This window comes from Rhinolophus hipposideros (assembly GCF_964194185.1).
Source record: "Rhinolophus hipposideros genome assembly, chromosome: 3".
Lineage (NCBI taxonomy): Eukaryota > Metazoa > Chordata > Mammalia > Chiroptera > Rhinolophidae > Rhinolophus > Rhinolophus hipposideros.
In genome coordinates this window covers 55,796,694-55,821,011 of record NC_138049.1, presented here as the reverse complement: position 1 = coordinate 55,821,011, position 24,318 = coordinate 55,796,694, and positions in this window count along the sequence as shown.

The window sequence follows — 24,318 nt, the reverse complement described above, 5'->3', positions numbered from 1 at the left end:
CCGAAAAAAAGCCCCAGTTAAGATTTCAGCCGGACGGACTCATTTAGTATGTTATGCAATGTTCCAGAAGAAGATGACGTGACTGTATTTGAATAAATGTAGATTGTTGTACATGAAAAAATAAGACATCCCCTGAAAATAAGCCCTAAAGGAGCAAAAATTAATATAAGACCCGGTCTTATTTTCGAGGAAACACGGTAGTATGAATAAGCTTTTCATTAAAATACCAAAGAAGACCACTGCAGGAAGGTGAATTATGACCAGAAATATTAGCCAATGCAGGAAAAAGGGACAGGTCCAGGTATCATGGGACCTGATGTATATACAATTGCTGAGAAGTGGGACCCTCACCTTCTTAAACAAAAAAGAGTACAAAATTGTCCTTACAAAATTATATGTATAAGTAAATATTCATTTAGACTGAGAACAATCAAACAAATTACTGGAGACTTGAAGATATGAGTCTTATTCTAGTAAAGAACAATTGAGCCAATTTACTAGAAATGCTCAATGGAAGTGCCACTTGAATACAGTCTCACTATTTCTCCCTACGCAGAATCCCCATGGGCTCCCAGTCACTCTCCTGCCTTCTTGGGAGAGTGAAGGTTAATCATTAATTTCATCTTGAGTAGGCTTCTGGTGGGAGCATATGTTGGTAGGCACAATACCGATCTTTGCCAGTTTTCTCACTTAGTTTTCATCATTCAATTGGTGCTTCTTAACTTATGTAATAATGAGAAGTTACTTAGAACAAAAGAAATGGTAACAAAAAGAAAAACAAATATGAAAAAGAAATGGAGAGATGTACAGCAATTCCTTAAATAATGCCATTTCCTTCAACATTTCTTTTAATATCATTTTGTTATAAATTTGATGAGAAAAAAATTAATTCCCAGCCAGGGCCACTGTCAAGTGTGGAGTTTGTACATTCTCCCCAAGTCTGAATGGGTTTTCTCCAGGTATTCTGGTTTCCTTACACATCCCAAAGATGTGCACCTGAAGTTCATTGCATGTCTAAATTGTCCCAGTCTGAGTGAGTGTGGGTATGTGTGTGAGTGGGGATCCTGTCCAGAGTGGCTTCGCGCCATCTACCCTGAGCTTCCGGGAGAGGCTCGGGCCATCTCTGAACCTGAACTGGAATAAGGCGGTAGGACAAGAATTGCCTTCCTTGTTTTGGTTCATCTTTTTAAATGTATACATAGCTCACATTTATTTCAATGTTGAATATTAGAAGTGTTTTGGGTCTTTATTTAAAAGTTAGGTCATGTGTTTTTGACCAGAAATATGCCATAGGTCCTTAACTCTTGTTTATATCTATTAGCCTGTGTTAAAATTGGTTTCATTTTGCTGAAAGTTGCACTTTCCAAGAATCTACTGATGCTGTTAAATGAAGATTTACTGTGCTATCAAGTAGGAAGATACGTAGTCATATTTCCCCAAGGTAGTTAAGGATTGATTGGGTGAGGTGAACTGCAGGCATAAAAGAAGAGCAGATGTCATGCCCCACTCGTCCCGAGTGTATCAGTGTCCAGGTTCTGTGTAAACGAACCCAGAAACACATACTCATTACTAGATCCCATTTACAATGAGGCAGTTTACATACTATATTTTAATAGATAGTGTGGAAAGTAAATTTCTGAGAAAAAGTCTTACTCCCTAGAATATTGGGTTCTACAGCACAATATCTGTGGCTTGCTTTACACAGTTATAGATTTCCTTAAATACATTTTCTTTTCCTGGATTTCTTTCCTCAAATACCATTTGTTTTTACTGAAGGGCTAGTTGGGAAGTGCTTGCTATTTTATTAAACAGGAACAGAAATAACAGGAATAATTGAAATCTCGTGGAATCCAAAAGTAATAGTCACGCATTTAACTTTTTTTCTGCATTAAAAATAAATGCGTTCCAAAGTGTCAAAGTAACCAACTATTCTGTGGAAATGCCTCTAACAAGTAGTTGCAGAGAAATATAGAAATCCAGGAATATTTTGTTCTGAAGAAATTACAGTTTTACAATTAGATTTTAACTTTTTTAGCATAACCAATATATTATAAACAGTGAAATTTCCCATACCAATACTAAAAATACTATACATTCAATATTTACTATATCTCAGACATACTTCTAATTATTTAAAATGTATTAAGACAGTTAATTCTCAAAATACTCTTTTCATTTTCTGATGAGAAAACTGAGGCCCAGAGGGGTTAAGGAAGTTGCCCAAGTTCACAAGATAGTAAGTAGCAGTAAACCCAGGAGTCAGCTCAGAGTCTAGCAGCAGAGTCCAACTCTTACTATCCTGCCTCTTTATAGGATACTGAGGACTTAATTCTCCAAATGTTGAGTAGATTACAGTAGAGGCCAAATCAAACATGCAGACCAAATCCAGAAACATTGAACTGATTATGTTACATAAGTTATGTTCAGATTTATTTTTCAGTACTATATTTTCCCTCCTAATGGTACATCTTCTGTAAATCTAAAAATGAACATTAGGAAACATACTTCATGCTGCTGAAAGATTGACTCATATGTGTTTACCCAAGTTTATGTTTATGATGAATTCCTTGATAACTACTCACTTTGCATCTTCTTCAAAATTATTTGTTGGTAGTACATTTAAACATGACGTTAAAACAATTTTCTATAACCTACATTTCAACAAGATATCAACATAACCTAAAGTGTACAGACTCAATGGTTTGGTAAAAACAGAAAAGTAGGATACTACCATTTGTGTATGTGGTATAAGATTTATATTTTTTTAAACAAAAATTTAGGAACTCCAGAAATATAAGTCAAGCAGAAATGAAAACAACATCATTTTGAATTAAGCAACTATTGTTTATGTTCCCTAAGTGAACAGTGTAGCTTACCAATCACCTATTTTAAACCTATTTGACATGATTCATCTAATTAGTAAAGATTTATTCATAACCTTTGACATCTTTACATTGTAACTGGGGAACAGAGTCAGGATGAAAATAAACATTGGCCCTCCATTTTATTTATTACTTATTTATGTATCACATATTATACTCAGTTCTGTTTCAAAAAGAGTCTTGTAACTTGATTCTTCATATTATCTTTCTTTTATGATTGAGAAGGAATGGAATGCAGATAATCCTAGGAAAAATTACAAATTGATTTAGAAAAAAAGAACACTTGAAAAAACTTAAATTCACCTGTTATTGTTCTAGTAAATGGCTACTACATATGACAATAACAAATTACTAAGTTGCTGTGGGAGATACACCTGAGACACGGGAGAAGGGAGAAGTAGAAAATAGGGATGCACCTTTGGATAATAAACTTAAAACCTATTTGGGAGGAAATGACACATATGTGAAGCAACCTGAGAACAATGCAAAGCAGAATACAGAAGTGTGAGACAAGTTGGGAAGAGCTGCTTCATAAACAGTATATGCATTGTGGTAGAGGGATGGTCTCAGTTGCTTTGGGTTTCTGAAACATGTAAAGTTTCAGCTGGTCCTTGGGGAAAAAAAAGATGCCTACTTGTTGAAAGGAAAAGACTGGGAGAAAATTTTAGTTGGCAAAAAAGTAGAAGAGAGGACATGATGTCTGTAACTTGTGGATTTCAATTGTGTGTAGGCCGGTACTATTGCCTTAGTGTGTGCATATTTAATCTCAGTAGAAAATAAATACTATCTTTTCAATGAATCTAGTTACCTTATTTGCTTTCATTTGAAAGCAAATTACATTGCTTGGAGAGCACCACTGGTGCATTCAGTGCAATGCAAAGAAAGACAACTAAAGGTAAGGCCTACCATAATATTTATATAAAAGCTAAACATTATTTTAATATCCAGTCTAGTGTTGAGATACTATTTTAAATTGTTCTGTGATTGAGAGATATGTTTTATTAACAGAAACAACCTAAATATAAGAGCTTAATAGGGCTGAAGAAATCAGCTATGCGGTGTTTTAATGGATTATAAGAAGATTTAATGATCAGTGACTGATTCCTATTTCTTTTTTTATTGCTGATAACATAGCAATGAAATTGCTGCCAGTACTGCTTTCTGTAACTTTACTAAGACTCATTGTTTAGAAAAAGGGGAAAAAAGACAAAATGAGATTAAGAGTATGTGTTTGGTTATATCAGCTTTGCCTGATCCTGTTTAGAGTCACTTTGGGATCTGCAAGTTTTTATTCCAAAGTTATGCAATTTGAAACCCTTCGGTGGCATAAACATTCCATTATATAGAAAAGCAGACACGTATACAAACTTAACTTGGCAGAAATATATGTTTACAGCCAACAGACTGCACTGTGAGCCCAGAATGAAATATAATCAGGGGTCTGATGCTGACATGGTAAGAAGACTGTGGTCTCCTTAAAAAGTGATGAAAATGTTTTCCCTTAGAAATCAATTACAAAGAAAAAGCAGGGAGGAAAGTGCCGATATTTTCTCTGGAAATGTGTATTTAATAATTGTTTAATGTTCATATTTATAGAAAATGCCAAAACAAATTAAGTGCATCTTTTGCATTTTGAAGGCTCTGTGTAATGAGATAGGGAGTTATGCAGACCGACCACTCAGAGGTCACCAACATACTATCTCTCCATCGGTAAACCTGCCACGTCCCAGTGCCTGGTCCCCAGCCTCTCAGGATCAGCAATTTGTTTTGAACAGCACACCAAGAGTTCATGGGTCCCACACAGCCAGACATCCATTTATCACATTCACAGAGAATGCTACATTAAACATCAAATGATGACTTATTAATTTACAGTGAAAATATAAATGTTGATCAGTTCAGAATTCTCAAGTTGCTTTAACCAAAGCTTTTTTCTCATTTTAGCAAAGTCTCTATGTGGGAGGCTGAATTATTAGTCTCTCGATTTCCTCCCACAGATGACTAATGACATCTGTTGTGACAGGTTTTGCTAGTTAAAAGACAACCTCATTGACTGTTTTTTTGCATGGTTGTCCTTATACAGCACCTATGATGCCTAAGGTTTTCAACTTTAACTTTTACAGGACACCTCCAGATATTTTTTTTTTAAATCATTAATTCTGTCAAATGAGCACACATTAAGGATCCTAATAAATGATGAACCATGTCTGTTTTACTGCAGGTGCATTAATGTGATACAGAGAATGTACATTCAATGTAAGACATTTTCTCTGTATATTGAAACAGGGACAAAGAAATCATTTGTTGAAATTCACTAGGCAAAAAATGAATAATCTTTCTTATTACTATAAGTATAAGATAAATGAAATTAGCATTTATGCTCATATCTAGCTACTCAGCTTGCTCACTTTCAGCTGGGAATCGCCCCACCTAAGTGATACCCCCTTTAAACCCTCTGCCTAACTCAAGTTGATCCAATCATAGTAACCTGTTATTGTACGCATTGTTGTTCCAGAAGTAAACGCTTGACCAAAACTTGGTTTACAATAACACATTTTCTGAAAATTTAAACTTGAAAAGGATTCTCTTTCTTTTTCCGATGGCCAAAGCTGTATAATGTGTAACTTGGGAACTGTCAGTGACTACATGAAAAGTGCAGTCTACACAGATAGGATATACTAATAGTGTATAAAGAAAAACATAAAGAGAATAAATGAAGAATGTCCCAGAATCATTAGAAGTCCTGATTTCAGTTGCCTCTGAAATATAAGTCCCTGAGCTTTCTATAGCAGTTTCGGTTTTCATTTTGAGTGTGAAATTTTTAGACAGTACCCCTCAACACACACACACACACACACACACACACACACACACACATTTTTGCTAAGCTAACAACAGTTTCGTTTCCATTAATTGGAAAGATTTTTCAAAAAAAATAATACAAGAAAATTATTTGTAAATATTAAAATGTTTTGGCCAGATAAAATTCAAAGAAACTTAATAATTAAAAAAAAAGATATTTTTAATAGAAAGATATATTGTAAGTTATACAGCATTTTCTTGATTTATTTATGCATCTTAGTGATTAGCAAGTAGTACAAAAACCGTGTTATTCCATTTAAAAAACACATTATCCATGCCTTTATATTTGTACCCAAGACAGACATACATACTCCTATATATTAATAATAATATTCAATGACATATTGATTTTGTAATCTCTTAAAATCAAAAACATTGCATTAGTATGTTAATGTCCAATTATAATAAAATGCTGAAGAACTATTATTGCCAACATTATTTTTTTATTTTTTATTAAAGTTTATTGGGGTGCCAATTGTTAGTAAAATTACATAGATTTCAGGTGTACAATTCTGTATTACATCATTTATAAACCCCATGTGTGTTCACCACCCAGAGTAAGTTCTCCTTCAATTACCATATATTTGATCCCCTTTACCCTCACCTACCACCCCTCTCCCCCCTTATCCTCTGGTAACCACTAAACTATTGTCTGTGTCTATGAATTTTTGTTTCTCATTTGTTTCTCTTGTTCTTTTGTTGGTTTTGGTTCATATACCACATATGAAATCATATGGTTCTCTGCTTTTTCTGTCTGACTTATTTCGCTTAGCATTATACTCTCAAGATCCATCCATGTTGTCACAAATGGTTCTATTTCATCTTTTCTTACCGATGAATAGTATTCCATTGTGTATATATTATCACAACTTCTTTATCCATTCATCTATCGAAGGACATTTTGGTTGTATCCATATCTTGGCCAACGTAAATAAAGCTGCAATGAACATTGGAGAACACTTGTCTTTATGGATAAATGTTTTCAGGTTTTTTGGATAGATACCCAAGAGAGGGATTGCTGGGTCATATGGTAATTTTATTCTTAATTTTTTGAGGAACCTCCAAACTGCCTTCCATAACGGCTGCACCAGTCTGCATTCCCACCAACAGTGTATGAGGTTTCCTTTTTCTCCACAGCCTCTCCAACATTTGTTACTATTTGTCTTGTTGATGACAGCCATTCTAACTGGGGTGAGGTGATATCTCATTGTGGTTTTTATTTGCATTTCTCTGATGAGTAGTGATGTTAAGCATTTTCTCATATGTCTATTTGCCATTTGTATGTCTTCTTTGGAGAAATGTCTCTTCAGGTATCCTGCCCATTTTTCAATTGGGTTGTTTGTTTTGTTGTTGTTGAGTTGCATGAGTTCCTTGTATATTTTCGTATTGCCAGCATTTTTTAATCACTATCCTAAAACAGATATTTGTTTTTACTTATTATCAGTAAGTATACTCACTAAATGTGCACTGTTTCCAAAGCACTCTTCTAGATGCTGAGGGTGATATACATATGAAGAACGTAACCTCTAAGAAGAATTATAGGATAGTTGGATATGCTTCAATAGATGTAAAAATAATACAGTTCATCAAATAACTGTTTATTAAATAACTGTTTATTTAAGGTGTCTAAATCCTCAATGAGACACTGAAAATATGGAGTGGGATTAATTTGGGGTTTTCTGGACTAAAAGTTTTTGTATCTTTTTGAATGGAGGAGAGACATAAATTGAGTGTCCACTATGTATTTTATGTAACTATCTATGTGGATTTAGTTACTGTTTCAATGGAAATAATGACCTAGAGAAGCAATCTCAGTTAGAAATCCTTTCTCCCAAGTCATAACTGCTGACCGGGCTGCCCGCTGTGCCTAGAACACCTTTCTCCACCCCACTCTACCCTTAACTCTGACTGGACTAACTCTTCCTCATATCCCAGCTGATGGACCCTCCTTCAGAAAGTCTGCTGTTAGCTTCCTAAAACTGAGAGTTAGCTGCTGTCTCTGAAGGACAGTTGCTGCTGGGACGTTCTCACTGATTCCCCCTCACTGACTAGCCCAGTTTCTTCTCACCTCAGTAGATTGTAAATTCCTACAAAGTAAAAACTGTGTTCATTTTGAATATGGTATCATCAGAGATTAGCACACGGCAGAGCATATATACAGTTTCTCAATAATAAATAAAGCAGCGATGAACAAATACATGTATTGATTTTATATAAAAATTATCAAATAGGTGCTTCATAGTAAAGAAGATGGAAAAATAGTTAAAGTCTGAGAAAACCCAAGGTTGTTTTCTCAAACTGAAAATTGAAATTTCTTTTCTCAAATTGAAAATGGAAGCTAAGGATTTGGTTATGCTATGGGATCATAGGATAAATGAATATACTGGGTGGGAGGGATGTTATGTTACTAAATTACTTTTCAAGTGATAAGCAATAGTGAGACATGGCATTATGTTTGTTGGGGCGATTATAAACCCCAAATAAAGTGCACCTTGTTTTCTGGCCTGTATAGAATACCAGTATGATAGTCATGATGAAGAATGACATATTTCGCACCAGTACCCTAAGGGTAAAGCCTGGTGTTCTTGCTTCAGTTAGCCCTCATTTCCTGGGTAACTATGCACTTGCCCCATTTGGTTGAGAAAAAGAATGATATTCCATAAAAAATTATGGTTAATAGTGTCTTAATGAACAGTGTACCCTCTGTTATTTATTTATTCATTTTAGAAGAAATTCTTTTGGCTCAGAAAAGGCTACTGTAAAAAAAAAAAAAAAAGAAAAGAAAAGGCACTGTATGAAGGGATTATTCTGCTTGATTTATGGAGCTTTTAAATAGCAGGACTGATTTTTAAGATTCACAGTCTGTAATGAGGGCACAACACAGAACTGTCATTGCACACAGATTTGAAATAAACTGCAATAATTTCTCTTTTATATTTCTACCTGTACATAGTATAAAAATGCATTATTTTAAGTAGGTATTTAGTTGATTATCTATAATAAATACTACTTTAAAAGATGGCAAAAGAGGATACTTGGCCTCAAATAATAAGGGAAAAATATTGAACTTGGTTTATTATATCTGTTAACCACTTCTTTTAAGAATGTCTTAGAAGATCAATTTATATGTTTGCATATTTAACTACGTTTTAAGCTAAAACCAGTAAAGAATGAGAATTGTTACAATTCATGACTGTTGAAAAAATAAAAAGTCTTGGATAGCATGCTACTAACAACTTTATAGCCCAAAATACCATGAGGGTGACACAACCATAGGAATCTGCAATACTGTGGCAGCAAAGTGAATTTGAAATGCTATATAAACTGAAGAAAATTAGTGATGGTTTAGGATATTTCATATACTTCATTGTTTTCAGAAAATTATTCAAATTTACTTTATTTCTAAATGACTCAAAGAAATAGAAAGAGAAGATAAACTTCAAAGTAATTTTGGAAACAAACAAAAAAATTTAATGAGAACACATAAGTAACGACGTGCATTCATTGCAGTAAGATAACTTGTTCCTGGTGGGAATTCTGACATCATAGGTATTTTGTAATGCTTCCATTAAATTATATATATGTATGTACATATATATATATATTATATAATATTGGGTCCTTTAAAAATTGAATTTGTAGGAAAAAATGCAATAATTTCCTATCACTACATAAAATATTATCATTAAGTTAATATCTGTAGCTAATACTTCTCCTTTCTACCCTGTTACATTTTGTATAAGCATGAACAAAGAGCAAAAGCAATTACAGATTATACACCTGAAACCTATGTAACTTTACTAACAATTGTCATCCTAATAAACTTTAATTGAAAAAAAAGTGTTAAGGGAATAGAAAGAGGAGTGGTATCAAACAAACAAACAAAATAAAATTATTATAAAATATCTTAAATAAGAAAGCAAAAAAAAAGGAGTTGAGGAATTGGACAAAATTTATAGTAATTCAGTATAGTAAAATTATCACAGAAATATATTTTGTATTTGTGTAGAAATATTAAAATTAATGTGGAAATTCTTGGTTATGACACCTAGCAAGTTAAGAAATATAACCAATAACATACGTATACTTACTTAACATAACTATTTTTATTAATGTAAGACTAATTTTTGAGCTATATTTTCACTGAACACAAAATAAAGTGAAATATTTCATTGATTCATACAGTTCATGACCATTTGGCCTTTTGTAGATTTATTACTTAACCTGTGATCAGAAACAATCATTTGAAATTATCATTATTTGAAAAATTACAAGACTAATACTCATACACAGTTATTTGTCCATAACTTGGCAATTTATGTCATTGCAATTCCTTAAAATGAATCTTTGAACTTGTGATGTTTGATTTAATAAGTGGAACTAATGTGTAGTATCTTTTGAGCTAAGACACAATAGATTTCTTTCAAGTCAGTACAATTATTGGAAAAATAGACAAAGTGGATTAAATATCAACCCATTTCGCATTTTTTACAGCAGTATACTTTAGAATATTTAGCAATTTGTCTACCCAGAAGGGTTATATATTGCCCCATTAAATATATGTAAACACACTTAATTGGTTATAGCCACATTAATTTCATAGGACATGATAGAAATATGTTGATAATATGTCATCCTACTCCACACGTTTGTTCTTTGGCAATTATTTTGCTTTTGTTGTCATTGAAAGTATATTGAGCAATGTCGTTTTGTTAAATGAGCTAGCGCCCTACCAATCCACTGCAGATAGTTTTCTTCAAAGCGCTTAGAAAGGCATTCTTAATTTTTCACTTGTAGGGTCATAGTGCGAATTAAATGAAAATAATTATGTTAAAATTAATATTGTGATATGATCAGTTAAAACAAAATGAAAGATAAACTTTTATTCATAAAGACATGATTCTCTCCAAAACTGCATTTGTTTTCTCTCCTTAATCTCAGTACTTATCCGTATGCATACGTAGACATACCGTCTTATAGCTACAATAGTATATTAAGCTTAAAAAATGTATTTTATGAAAACAATGCCCATGTTGCTAAATAGACATTCATAATTTTCATATTTAATGTCCATATATTGAATAATATGTAATGAGTTATGTTTGCTATTTGGATATTTTTAACATTTTTCAGTGTCATAAATAATTCTGCCATTAACCTCCTTCACCTCATCATTATTAGTGATTCATGATTTCAAAATCAAGTTTGGAAAACAATGTCACTTAATTGTTGTGTAAATTTTAATCTATCTGATAATATGTCACATTAAACATATTCTCTTCTGTTTGTATGCTGATTATATTTTTATTATATGAATTGTTTGTTCATGTTATTTGTCCTTTGGATTTGTAGAGAGAGAGAGAAAGAGAGAGAGACAGAGAGAGAGACAGAGAGAGAGAGAGAGAGAAAGATATAATGTATCTGAATACATTTCTTATAAATTTTTTAACTGCTATATATAACATAAATAAAACCTGTGGCCATAGTTGCTATAAATATTTTTTATATGAGACATATTCCTTTTTATTCTGAAAACAGTGTTTCAATTTCTAAATAGTAAATCCTGTCTATGTTTTGCTTTCTAATTTCTGCTATCACTTCAAAGTTTAAAATTGCCATCCCTTAAGATAACTTATAAATATTCAAATATATTTTCTTCATTTTCCTTTTTTAATATTTTAAATATTAACTCATAATACAATTATAATTTATTTTGGTATCTATCTATAGGTGGAATCCTCATTTTCTTCCCCTACCCCCATTTTCAGTTAATTTAAATGACACTACATAAAAATATCCCTTATTTTTTTCTATTATGTTGTGACTCTTCCATTTTGAGATTTTATAAATGTATAGCAGAATCTACTTCCAGTTTTGTATTCTATTTACTTCTGTCTATTTTTTAATACCAGTTTTAATTTAATATACTTTGGTGCTATTTCTAAAGATTGAAGTAAATGTGTTAAGACTATTACACTAAAGTTTTCTTTCATGAGTTTTCATTATGTAATGAAATTCATAATTCATTACCCTGACTTATTCAACATAAGGGTTAAAATATGACGATTCTTTCAGAACTATGAAAGATTATATTGGATGTGAAATTTGGATTTATTCAGACTATGCAGATTAATGAATTTATAACATCCCTGAACCTTTTTTTCAACTTTTCAACCATTTTAGTAAGATGGTTTTATGGAATTTTAAACTTTTGTTTTAAGGGCTACTGATCTTCATTTTGTAAATGAAACACTGACAAGCACTCCCTTGTAAAGAACAAGATTCTTTTCCTTTAAAAGAAGTTCTGAAAAGCTATAAATAAAAATATTGGTATTTCAAAATAGGCTTATATTCTACTGAACAATTTTATGTTTGGAAAACAGCTGACCTAAAGACCTTATTTTGAACCCAAGTTGCTCTTTCATATTAGTGGCTCTTCACGGCTTTGATCTGCTTCTGAACTTTAGAAAAATGTTATACAATGGTTAGCTTAAGTTAAAAAAAAAAAAATCCAGCTCATTTTATAGAGAGGTTTTCTGTGACACTTGTATGTGTATGCAATAGGAATATAGTCAAGGAAAAAAATAAAAAAAGAAACATTTTCTAAAATGGGATGACTTTAATGAAACCGCTCAGTCTGTACAACAGTACCATGTCTTTTACTGGAATGAAGTTGTTAAACAAGATCTCTGTTTACATATACTGTTGTGTAGTTATCAACCCAATCAAAAATTCACTCATTGTTTTTTAATTCAGAAGTGATTAGCAAATGCTGAGAAGTCACCTTATCTCGCTAAGACACAGGTAGGAATTCAGAGTAAATATTTTGGTAAACAATTATTCTGTCCTTGCATATTCAGCAGTGTGATAAATTATGCATAATCTTGCATAAGCAATAAGTGAAGGTAGCTTAAATTCCGTTTCTTTCTTTTTTTTTTTTTAACCTGACCTATTTCTTTCAGGGCTGTTAGCTGCTTAAATCATGTATGAGCTTTCTGTAAGGCTTCAATGAGTAGCTCGGGTGGAGAAACTTCAGTAATAAATTTCAGGAGAAGACAAGTTTTTTGACAGGCATAATGCAACACATACAGAGTCTGGAACTCACACTCTGGGAATTCAGAGCAATCCTTGCAAAGCAGCTTTTCCCTGTTACATTAATAGAGAAAATGAAGTATGAAAGTCCTCAGGAATTACTGCTAGGTGTAATTTAAATAATTTACCAGAAGACAGTTCAGCACATGCATAGAACAGGGCTATGCGGAGTTTGCCATAAGCAGTTTATAAATAAACTATATTCTGCTGAAGTAAGTCAGGCATAAATTATAACCATTCCTTTTGTGGCTGTACCCCGTTCCTCATTGTAATAGTTCTTTAAAAAAAAAAACAAAAAACTCTGGTTATGACCTTCTCCTGGAAATCACAGACACTGCTTGCTTTGTACCTTGCTTATGAGCTTCCTTGCGGATAACGATCTGGTGGGTATGAGATCAAACTAAAATAACTATTGCTGGAAATAAAAAATAAAATGTATTACATATTTGTAATACAAAATTCTGAAATAATTTCTTAGCCTGGTTTTGGCCAGGGGGAGATGTGTGGCCAAAGATCATCCAGGAGATACCATTTTATGAAAGCATTGCACCTTACATAGAGAAAAGAGGATATAGTTTCTATTTCTTGCTTTGGGTATTATGCCTTAAATTACCAGGCTAAAATAAAAATGCCAAAAGGAAATACATAACGAAGACTGAAAATCATGCTGAAATTATTTGTAAAACATGCATGTGTAGGTTAAAAACTTTCTGTTCCATAGAGCCTTGAGTTATTAAAGAGCACGTGGGCTATAATGGCAGTCAAACTTTTCCTAAAATACACTGTTAGTACTTTGGGAAGAGACTTTGTCAAAGACAGGTGATCTGGAGTGCTTGCTCTACTCCTAAAACATCAAATTATAAACCATTATTCTGTAAACTTTGACTTTCACTTAGCTTTCCTTTGGTAGAGAAAATAGACTCCTTGGAAAAAATACTATAAACTAGAGAATGAATAGCAGTGTTCCTGGTGTTTCATAAGAAATAAAGAAAGATAATGCTCATCCTCATAAATGTTCTTTAAAATATATGTGAATCACACTTCCTAAATTGTTCTTTGGAGTAATATACATTGCAGTTCCTCAGCTCTCTCTCTCTCTCTCTCTCTCTCTCTCTCTCTCTCTCTCTCTCTCTCTCTCTCTCCATATATATATATATATGTATATATATATATATATACACACACATATCAGAGTTAAAACTGTTTGAGAATGCATGCTCTACATGCAGGTGTTATAACCAGAAGTTAAATGCTGCCTAAAGGGGATAATGGGAACATAGAAGATATATTCATATATTGCAGTAACCGTGTTTCCCTGAAAATAAGACCTAGCCGGACTATCAGCTCTAATGCATCTTTTGGAGCAAAAATTAATATAAGACCCAGTCTGATTTTACTATAAGAACTGGTCTTTATAATACAATATAATACCTGGTCTTATTTTACTATAAAACCGGGTTTTACGGGATGATATGATATGATATGATGTGATATGATATGATACCAGGTCTTATATTAATTTTTGCTCCAAAAGACACATTAAAGCTGATGGTCTGGCTAGTCTTATTTTCGGGGAAACATGGAATTATGCTTTTATTTTCAGAAACAATTTTGTAATAATGACTTCATAATTTGCAAACACCTGTTAACAAAGGAATTTGTGATCCTTGATCTGCAATGTGGAATGAAAATATACTTTTATTTGTCCACGTCATTAATGGAGAAGAAAAATTTGATGCATCTGACATTCAGTCATCTACATCTGGGCTGTGATTTATTTATGTGATCTTCATATGCGAATCTATGTCGTCATTGTGACATATTGCTTGTGGTGACGGGTCTGCATTGGAAAGCTTGGCCCAAGTTATGAGATGAACAGGTTCTGAGGAACTAATGCACAAAATGGTGGCTATAGTTAATAATTCTATATTGTATACGTGGAATTTGCTAAGAGAATAGATCTTAAGCATTCTAATGAAAATCAGAGTTAACTATGTGAGGTGAAAAATGTGTTAACTAACTTAATTGTGGTAATCATCTCACAATAAATACACACATTGAGTCATCATGTCGTATACTTTAAATATATTACAATTCTGTTTGTCAACTATATCTCAATTAAACTAGTGGGAAAAAAGAGAGTTTGACTCAGAACCCTAAGATTGGCAACCTGGCTAATATGGGTTAGAATCTGTAATCTCCACTCAGTGCTATAGGTAACTAAATTAAACAGTCAAAATAGATGTGTAACCTGTAGGAAAATTGTATGAAACTCCCAAGGTTATTTGGGTTGTACTTGCCTGAATACAGGAAGAAATGAAAAATATCCCAATATATTTTTGTAGTTGATAAGCAATCAAGATCAATAAATGTACAATTATAATGAGATTATTATTAAAATAACTTGTTATTTTCTATGTGCTTCACTCACACAAGGTGAATACATTCTTACATAGCTATTGTTGATGCTAATCTTACAGTATCATTTGCAGAATGTTGAAAAGCATTTGGAAGTCTAAAACAATGTTATTCTAATATCCAAAGGCAGTAATATAAGAAATGTTATAAAATATAAATGCTGTAGTAAGCATTTACACAATGTTCATTTAAATAATGCTAATGTTCATATTTACATAAAAATAAAGTTTTATTCTGTGGGTGTAAAATTTGTGACAGTACATGTTGATGGGATGTAGGTGGCAAGACAGGGGAGGGGGAAAGTGTTTTGTAGTACCTACTGCTGCTGAAGAAGGGAAGTCACCCATTGGACCACCAGAGGGAATTTTGCAAAATAGGGAATATTAAGATACCCTGGGGCTACTGGAAAGTGGAGGTATATATCCAAAAGAAAGAAGTAGTGTCACAAGATATAGCAAATTCAGAACTTCACTGTTTTGACTTTGGCCAGTCTGGGATTGGCACAAATTCAACTTTATATCATTTTATTCAGTCATTTATAAATCAGCAATCAAAACCCATATTGATAATAGAAGCCTTCTTTACTTCTTGATAGGTTTGACACATGAAAATCTAAATCATTCGTTACTCTATTAGAGTTCATCCCATTGACATAGCTTTGTTATCAGTGATTGTTTCCATGTTACCATGTTGAACTTGTTACTCTAATGGGAAATCTGGCAGGTTCTCTCTTATTACTAGAAGAAAGAAATATTCTATCAAATGAAAAAATCAGATTAAGCGATGTGCAAATATCCCTTATAACTTACCATGTATCCACCTAATGTAGGTTATGCATGTGTGTATGTCGTGTGTGAGTGTATTTGTGTGTATGTGAGTGTGTATGACATTTGGTATTTTTGATAGTTGTCTGTTTCACCTGCTCTGATGGAGGTTTTCATATGATAGGATTCTTGGCATTCCTAATCCTAGGTGCTTTATCTAATATCGTCTCCTATTTTGACTCTGCCAGGAAGCTCAAGAAATATATTGTGGTTGAGTAGAAGTAAAGAAAAAAGTCTCTATTAAATTATTCCCATGTAGGTGCCTGTGAATAAATCTATATAATATCAATCCAATCAAAAGTAGGAATTTAGTAAATAGTATTGTGTGTGTTTTAAAGAAACTCTGTGCTCATACACAGAAAATATTGTTTTAGTATCATTCCTGTCCCCATTATAGCCTCTAAGAACTCGGCTTCATCTTTTTTAACTTAATCAACACAGCTTAAAAGTAAAACAAAACAAAAGAACAAATAAAATCATAAATGAATACCAATCTCACATAATAATATTTTCTTTGGAACATAGAATTGCACATTATGGAGACGACTAAATGTAGAGTGAATGGATGTCTTTTCTATTCAGTTTTAGTATAGCCCGTCTCTGTAAAATGAACTAAAGAATCAATCATGTTCTCTTATTCATGCTACATTTCTGTAACTAAATTTTAATTACAAAAATTTTGGTAGCATATTATCTCATATTTGTTGTTTTATGCATTCATTTCTTAATTCAAGGAATTTTTATCCAGGGAACTATGTGGTGGGTATGGTGCGCCACTTACTTAGATTTTTCCATGTACCAGGAGAAACTAGGCTGAGATGGTTTGCAATTACTTACTACCTGGAGCTTATTGTTAACAGAAAAATTATAAGCAACTTACATTAGCATGAAAAGTAGCATTAGATTTACCTTTGGAAACATTTTCTTTATAAGGTTATTCTTTTTATGTAAACTTTAAAATTAAGCTCTAAATCTCCAATCACTTCCATAGTCAAATGCAACTTGTGACCTATGCTGTTTATTAATAAAGAAGAGTTTCTTTGATCTATACTTGGAACTTATATTGACATATTATTATAATTTTCTTTATTTGTTCCAATTTCTACTTGAATTAGCTGTAAACATTAAAAAAAGCATCATTTGAACTTTTTAAAACAATGATCCTCTTCAGAAAAGCATATTTTATTATAAATAGAACCTTCAGTAGATTATGTTAACATGAATTTTTTTTCTTAATATGCAATAAATAGGTTGTAGACCTGATAAAAACAGTTTCGTTAAAAGAATTCCATTAGCATCATTACAATGAGAGAGGAAATAATGTGCAAAATAGAGTCACTGTCATGATCCTGACCTTGTGATACAAATTAAAATAAAGAAAAGTGTCATATTTCTCCGTGGTTCAACTTGGGTTCACCTAATAGAACTCTGACAAAAGCAAATGTTTTGTCACTTAGTCTGTTGCCAAGAACATTTTAGCGCATAATTAATGATAATACACTCTTTAATATGTGTATATGAATGAACACAAAGTTGCTGCTGGTGCTACAGAAACAATATCATGTTCAATGTGAAGAGAGCAGCACAATATCTACTAAAATAATGAGCTGTGGAAAGGATAATGGAAGGTGTCAGAAGCACAATAAACATGATTAGAGTGGGCTAGCAGAAAAGGACGATATTTAGCACCATCAGTATTTTTCTTTTAAAATAAAAATGTATGTCCTCGGTGGACTTTTTGTAGCTCCTCATGCTATGTTGTCCATAAATATCATGGAATATGCTATTGCTTAGCTTAAATCTCTTTTTTAAATCTCTCGCATACTGACCCCTTTATCTCTAATTGACCCTCAAGACTTGAGGTGGTCTCTAGTTGTAGCGCTTATTATTTTACTGTGCATATAAATCACCTGGGGAACATTTTAATATGCAGATTTTGATTCAACAGATCTGAGATGGGGCCCAAGATTTTGCTTTTCAAGCTTTCAGGAGGTGCCCTTGTTGCCTGTCCGTGAACTACACTTGAGTGGCAATGCCTAGGGAACCACACTCAGGGCCCTTGTTCTCAGTACACAATCTCTTGGCGAGTTATTCCACTGCCATGAATTTAAATATATCCTCTATATTCACAATTTCCCAGCCACAGCTTTCTTAATCTTCAAAATCTTCAATTCCACATGATAAAAACTAAACTCCTTATTGTCACCCTCAAACCCAATCTTCCTACTTTATGCACTATCACTTGAATGATACCACAGTTCCTCAAGGTGGCTAAGATGGTCATATTATATCCATTTTATAGATATTGCTTTGAAAGTTAGGTGATATATCAAAATGATTCTGCTAGTAATGAAGGTAGCCAAGATTTAGCATGTTATCTGATTTGAAAATCTGTGTTCATTCACTGTAGTTGATTATATCTTTCTAGAATAACATTTCCCTTCTTTACCTACTGATGATCTCACACTCAATCATAAAATGTATTTCCTCTCTGTAATATTTTCCAGTTTTTCAAGGCAATGTAATATCTTCTTTCCTCTATGATTCTACAGCAGTTTGGTACCCATACCTTTCAAGGAACATACCACATCACATTCCAATTGTTGGTTGATGAGTCTGTCCTCATGCCTTAGAGGTATAAGCTCCCTGAAGTTCTAAACTATGTGTTGTGTGTGTGTGTGTGTGTGTGTGTGTGTTAATTAGGAGGAAAAAGAAATGCATGATAGCTTTAAAAACAAATCAAATTTATAGAAACATACAGGAAAAAAAGAAAAATCCCTCTTACAAATACTCTCCCCCAGAACCACATCTCTGTATTTTGGTAATCATTGTTAGAAGTTTGGTGGGTATATCCTTGAAAACATATTTAAATGAAATATCCAACTTTCACACTTTCTTATGATTTCTGGATTGTTTATTTCAGTCTATTTATTTTACTCTTATTTTTTTCTTTATGTCAACTTTGTTATGGTACTTCATGTACTTTATTTTACTTTATATACATTTTTTTAGGTATATAGTTGGATTTTTAGGTATATAGTTAGAATAAATGTGAATAACTGCATAACCATTACCACAACGAATATATTTTGTCACCACACAGAAAAAGTAAAACTATTATCCTCTGTAGGTGATTGTAAACCCCCTGGAAACTACTGACCTGATTTATCTTTCTATTTTTTTCACTTTTTCCAAAATGTTATATAAATAGGCTTGTGCAGCATATAACCTGTGATGTCTAGTTGTTTTCATTGAGCATAATTGTGAAATTCATCCATGTTGTTCATGTATAAGCTTTAATGACTCATGATGACGAGGATTGTCCGTATATCTATTTGCCATCTGTACCGCTGAATAGAAGAGTTCCAATCTTTAACCCTTTTAAAATATTTGATTATTAGTTTCCTGATTATTGAGTTTGGGGAGTTTTTCTAGATACAAATCCCTTGTCAGATGTGTTTTGCTAATATTTTCTCCCATTGTCTTGCTTTTTTTTAATTTTTAAGTGGTTTCAAAGAGCAAATTTTTTAACTTTCATGTTAACTAATTTATCTAGTTTTTAAGTTTGCTTTTCACACTCTATTTAAGAAATAATCTTGTAACCCAAAGTTGCAATGATTATTTTTTTGGTATATATATATATATATATATATATATATATATATATATATATATATATATATATAATGTTTTTTGAGTCTTAAACTCTACTTTTAGCTTTCAGATATATTTTGTAGTTTTCTTTCATATGGTGTGAGGTTAGGATTGAAGTTTCAAAGTTCTCTTTTTTGTGTGAAGTGTACAATTGTTCAAACATGATTTATAGAAACAAAATCTTATATTCCCCCATTAAAATATCTCAACATCTTTGTTAAATATCAATTGACAATCTATGTTATAATAATTATCTATTGTTGTGTATCATATTACCACAGAACGTAGTAGCTGCAAACATTAAACATTAATTATCTCACATTTTCTGTGGGTCAGGGATCCAGAAGCAGTTTGCTAAGTAGTGTACCTCAGGTCTCCTCCAAGGCTGCAATCAAACCATTTGCCAAGGCTTTAGTCAACGCTCAAACAAGTGAGCTTCCAAGCTCATTCCTATGGGTATTGGAAGGCTTTAAGTCTTCACCGGGTATTGGCCAGAGGTATCATTGTCTTTCTTGGTAGGCCACTATATAGAAACAGCTTTCTTCCTCCAGAGTGAAAAATCTACTTGTAAGAGAGCACCTAGGATGGAAGCTAGAGTTCTTTTACAGCCTAATCTTGGAAGTGATATCTCATCACTTCTGTTGTATTCTATTAACTGGAAGTAAAGCAATAAGTACTTCTCTACTTAAAGAGAACACATTCCCTAAGGGTGTGAATATCATGAAAATAAATCATCACAAGCGATCTCAAAGGCTGCTGACTACATATGGGTTTATTTTAGGAATCTCTTTCGTTCCATTGATCCATGGTCTGTCTTCATCCAAGTACCACACTTTCTTGATTACTGTAGCTTTAGAGTAAGTCTTGAATTTAGGTAAAGTATATTCTCCAACATTTCCCCCCATAATTACTTATATTATCCTAGATCCTTTTTTTTTCATAAATATTTTAGAACCAATTTGTCAATTTTTACAAAGAACTAGTGGGGATTTTCTTCAGAATTGTATCAAAAATACACAAATTTGTAAAGAAATGATATTTCAATATCAAGTCCTCTGATCCTTAAGAATCCTTCTATGATTTTTCTCAAAAAAGTTTAGAAAATTTTAGTGTTCAATCTTAAACATATTTTGTATATATAGCCCTAAGTACTTAATATTTTCTGATACTATATAAAGTGGTATTCTTTATTTCAATTTTCAATTATTCATTGTACTACATAGAAATTCTACTGATTTTTGAAAATTGACCTCATAAAATACGCCCTTGATAAACTCACCTATTAGTTCCAGTAGCTCTTTTCTAGATTCTATAGGCTTTTCTATGTGGATAATCATGGTGTCTATGAGTGAAAAAAAGTCTCTGTATTTCTTTTGAATCTAAATGTTTTTTGTTTATTTTTTCTTAATGCATTTACTGGGATTTCCAGTACAGTTTTGACTAGGAGTGGTATAAATGAACATCATCCTCTTATTCCTGATCTTTGGGGAAAGCATTTTGTCTTTAATAAAAATGATTTGATGTAGGTTAGCTATAGCTTTCTAATAGAAACTTACATAAGACTGAAGTAATTTCCCTCTTTTTATAAAATGATGAAAATTTTTATCATAGATGTTGAAATTTAAAAAAAAAAATTTGCCTCTACTGAGATGATTCAGCTTTTTATTTTATTTTTTTCAATCTATTGACATTGATTGTCATTAAATTACGTTGTCTGAATTTTGAATGTTGAGACAACCTTGCATTCCTGATGCCTGGAATTAACCACGAGGGTCATAATATATATGGCACATAATTTAGTACATGATGTATTTGGTACATCATACAATTTTTCATACACACACACATACATACACATATATACTCACATAAATAGTAATACATATATGTATGTATGCATAGGATAACAATTATATACAGTCATACATATATACAATAATACATGTGTAAAAGTTATATACTACATACATAAATGATATATATTATATATAAAATATAATATATATACATACATTTTATATATATATATATATATATATATATATATATATATATATATATATATCGCATTTATATATTTGGGAGAGAGAGAGAAAAAAGGAGCCCTTACTGTGAAAAGCCTTTTGAGCTAGTCTGGAGAATCTGAGGTTAGTATATCATGCAATGTAAATAAAGGCATTGAAATTTTGATATTATATGATTTGATGACTGTAGTCATGTGCAAAAAACAATCTGGTTGTGGTGTTGAGAACTTTCTAGAAAAGGCAGAATGTAAGATCAAGGCTGGACTTATTTAAAAGATTATATTCAAAATCCAGATATGAGGCAAGATGACTTAACCAGCGGATTAATACGATTAACAAAATAAATAGATAGTGGTAGAAGTAAGATTTAGTAAAAAATGAAACAATCCAATGCCACTTAATTTGAAGCAATTTTAATCATGGAAAAGTCCCAAGAGAAAGAAAAAGTTTATTAGTTGCTCTAAAACAGTTGAGTCTGAGTGATCAGGAGAAGGGTACTATTGATTAACTTGAATATTTACTAGTCTAGAATACAACCTACCAATTCATCAGCTTGGCAATGAGAAAGAGGAGTTGGGCAGCAAAAGTATTAGTGACTTGAATAAAAAATGGAGATAGACATTACAGAAATGAACTTGAGCAGGTGTGCGTAGCACAGTTCTAAATACTATGGGGGGAATACATAGGCAATGTATTTCCACAAATTATTAGTCATTGCTGCCAAGTGTTGGAAGTCTCTAGCAATAGACTGATCAGTCTATAGTCAGAAATGAAAAGGACCCTTTTCCACAAAAATGTCAGGTTTGCACCTATGTAAAGAAGGAAATCAAACTCATCGAGGGAAGCAGGCATATCTGTATATATTATGAGTGAAACAAATCACAGAATTTGTCCCTGAGAAAGTGTCATTTTCAAGGAAGTAGGGAAATAGGAAATTTAATATGTACCTGTGAGATAATTAGAGTTGGTAATACTGCAAGTCCGTTTGTTGGCTAATTTATTTGCATACCAGCAACAACCAGCAACAACATTAGTGGAGAAAAATACAGAGCAGCTTTGCACATAATATATACTCTATATGTACTATAGTAATGCATTATTTACAAATTTAACATCAGCATATTAATTACTATTAACATTTTGTAATCAGCACTTGTATATTGATTATCATATATTAACATATACTTTATATTAATCTATATTAATATGAAAAAAGTATTTTCAAAAATATCATTACTCATAAAATTATTTTATCTGATTTAAAAATTACTGTACCAAATTGGAAAACAACTTATCCTTTTAAGCACTCCTACAGTTATTTCCCAAGTTTAACTTCTATCCTTCCTCTTTGCTTTCTCTCATTTTCCTTTTCATTCTTTTCTGCACTCTTTTGAAAAATATTTTACAGGCTTTTAGTCTTTTTCTACTCCAATTCTTTCCTTTTATTTCCTTGAATTTCATTTGGAAATAATTTTTCTCATATTGTAAGTACACATTATGTGTTCATTAAGCAAATATATGTCAAGTACCTACTGCCAAACAGTAGTAGTACAAAGTGCAGTCATACACTGTATAATGATGTTTTGGTCCACGACAGACCACATATACAACAGGAGTATACCATATAGACTAGGTGTGCAGTAGGCTACACCATCAAGGTTTGTGTAATTGATGTTCACACAAGGATGAAATCACCTAATGGCACATTTCTCTGAACATACTCCCGTCATTAAGTGATACATTACTATAGACAAAAGATGACTGCTTTTGTGAAGATTATATGATAACATACTAATAATACAATAGGAAATAACAAAAATTAAATGAAAAAATAGTATATTAGATAATACATTCTCTGAAATAATAGCATAAGTGAAGCAGAGCCATGGAAAGGGGGCATGAGGAGAGTGAAGGGTAGGAGGCAGGGGACAATTTTAAATAAGGAAGTCAAGGTAGAGCTCACTGATCAGAGGTGTGTATGTGTGTGTTAATGAAAGAAATTAGAAGCATGTTTATATGGCCATGGGCAAGAAGAAAAATTGAGGAAGCAGATCAAAGGGGAAAATTCATGGAGAAATGTGTCCAAGCAGACCATAAATCCTGAGGTCTAATGCAAAAGTGGAGAGGATAGCCACAGAAGCTCTAGAAGTCTATCCGTTGTAAGAGGAAAAAAGCAAATAGATGAGTACAGATCATGAAGGCTGGGTAGATAGCTAGTTGGAGCTTAAGGAAGTTATCTTCTGTCTGCTTCTATTTTCTCAGTGAAATAAAAAGCAGTGTTTTTTCCTGAGTATAAATGGGGGAGGAGGTGTTGGAGGTTTGAGAAAAGAAGTTACAGAATAGTCACCTAGAAAGTGGATTAGTGAATAGACAAGTGAAATATTGTAGGACTGCTGGGCACCAGTATGGTCACACACTTAAACTAAATTTAAATATGTAGTCTGTGTGGTTTTCTTGCCTTTCTCCAACAATGTGCAGCATGGATGTGGGTAGAGAAATAGACTTAAGAATTATATTTTTTCCAGCATGGCAGGTCTGGTGGCTCAGGCAGTTGGAGCTTCA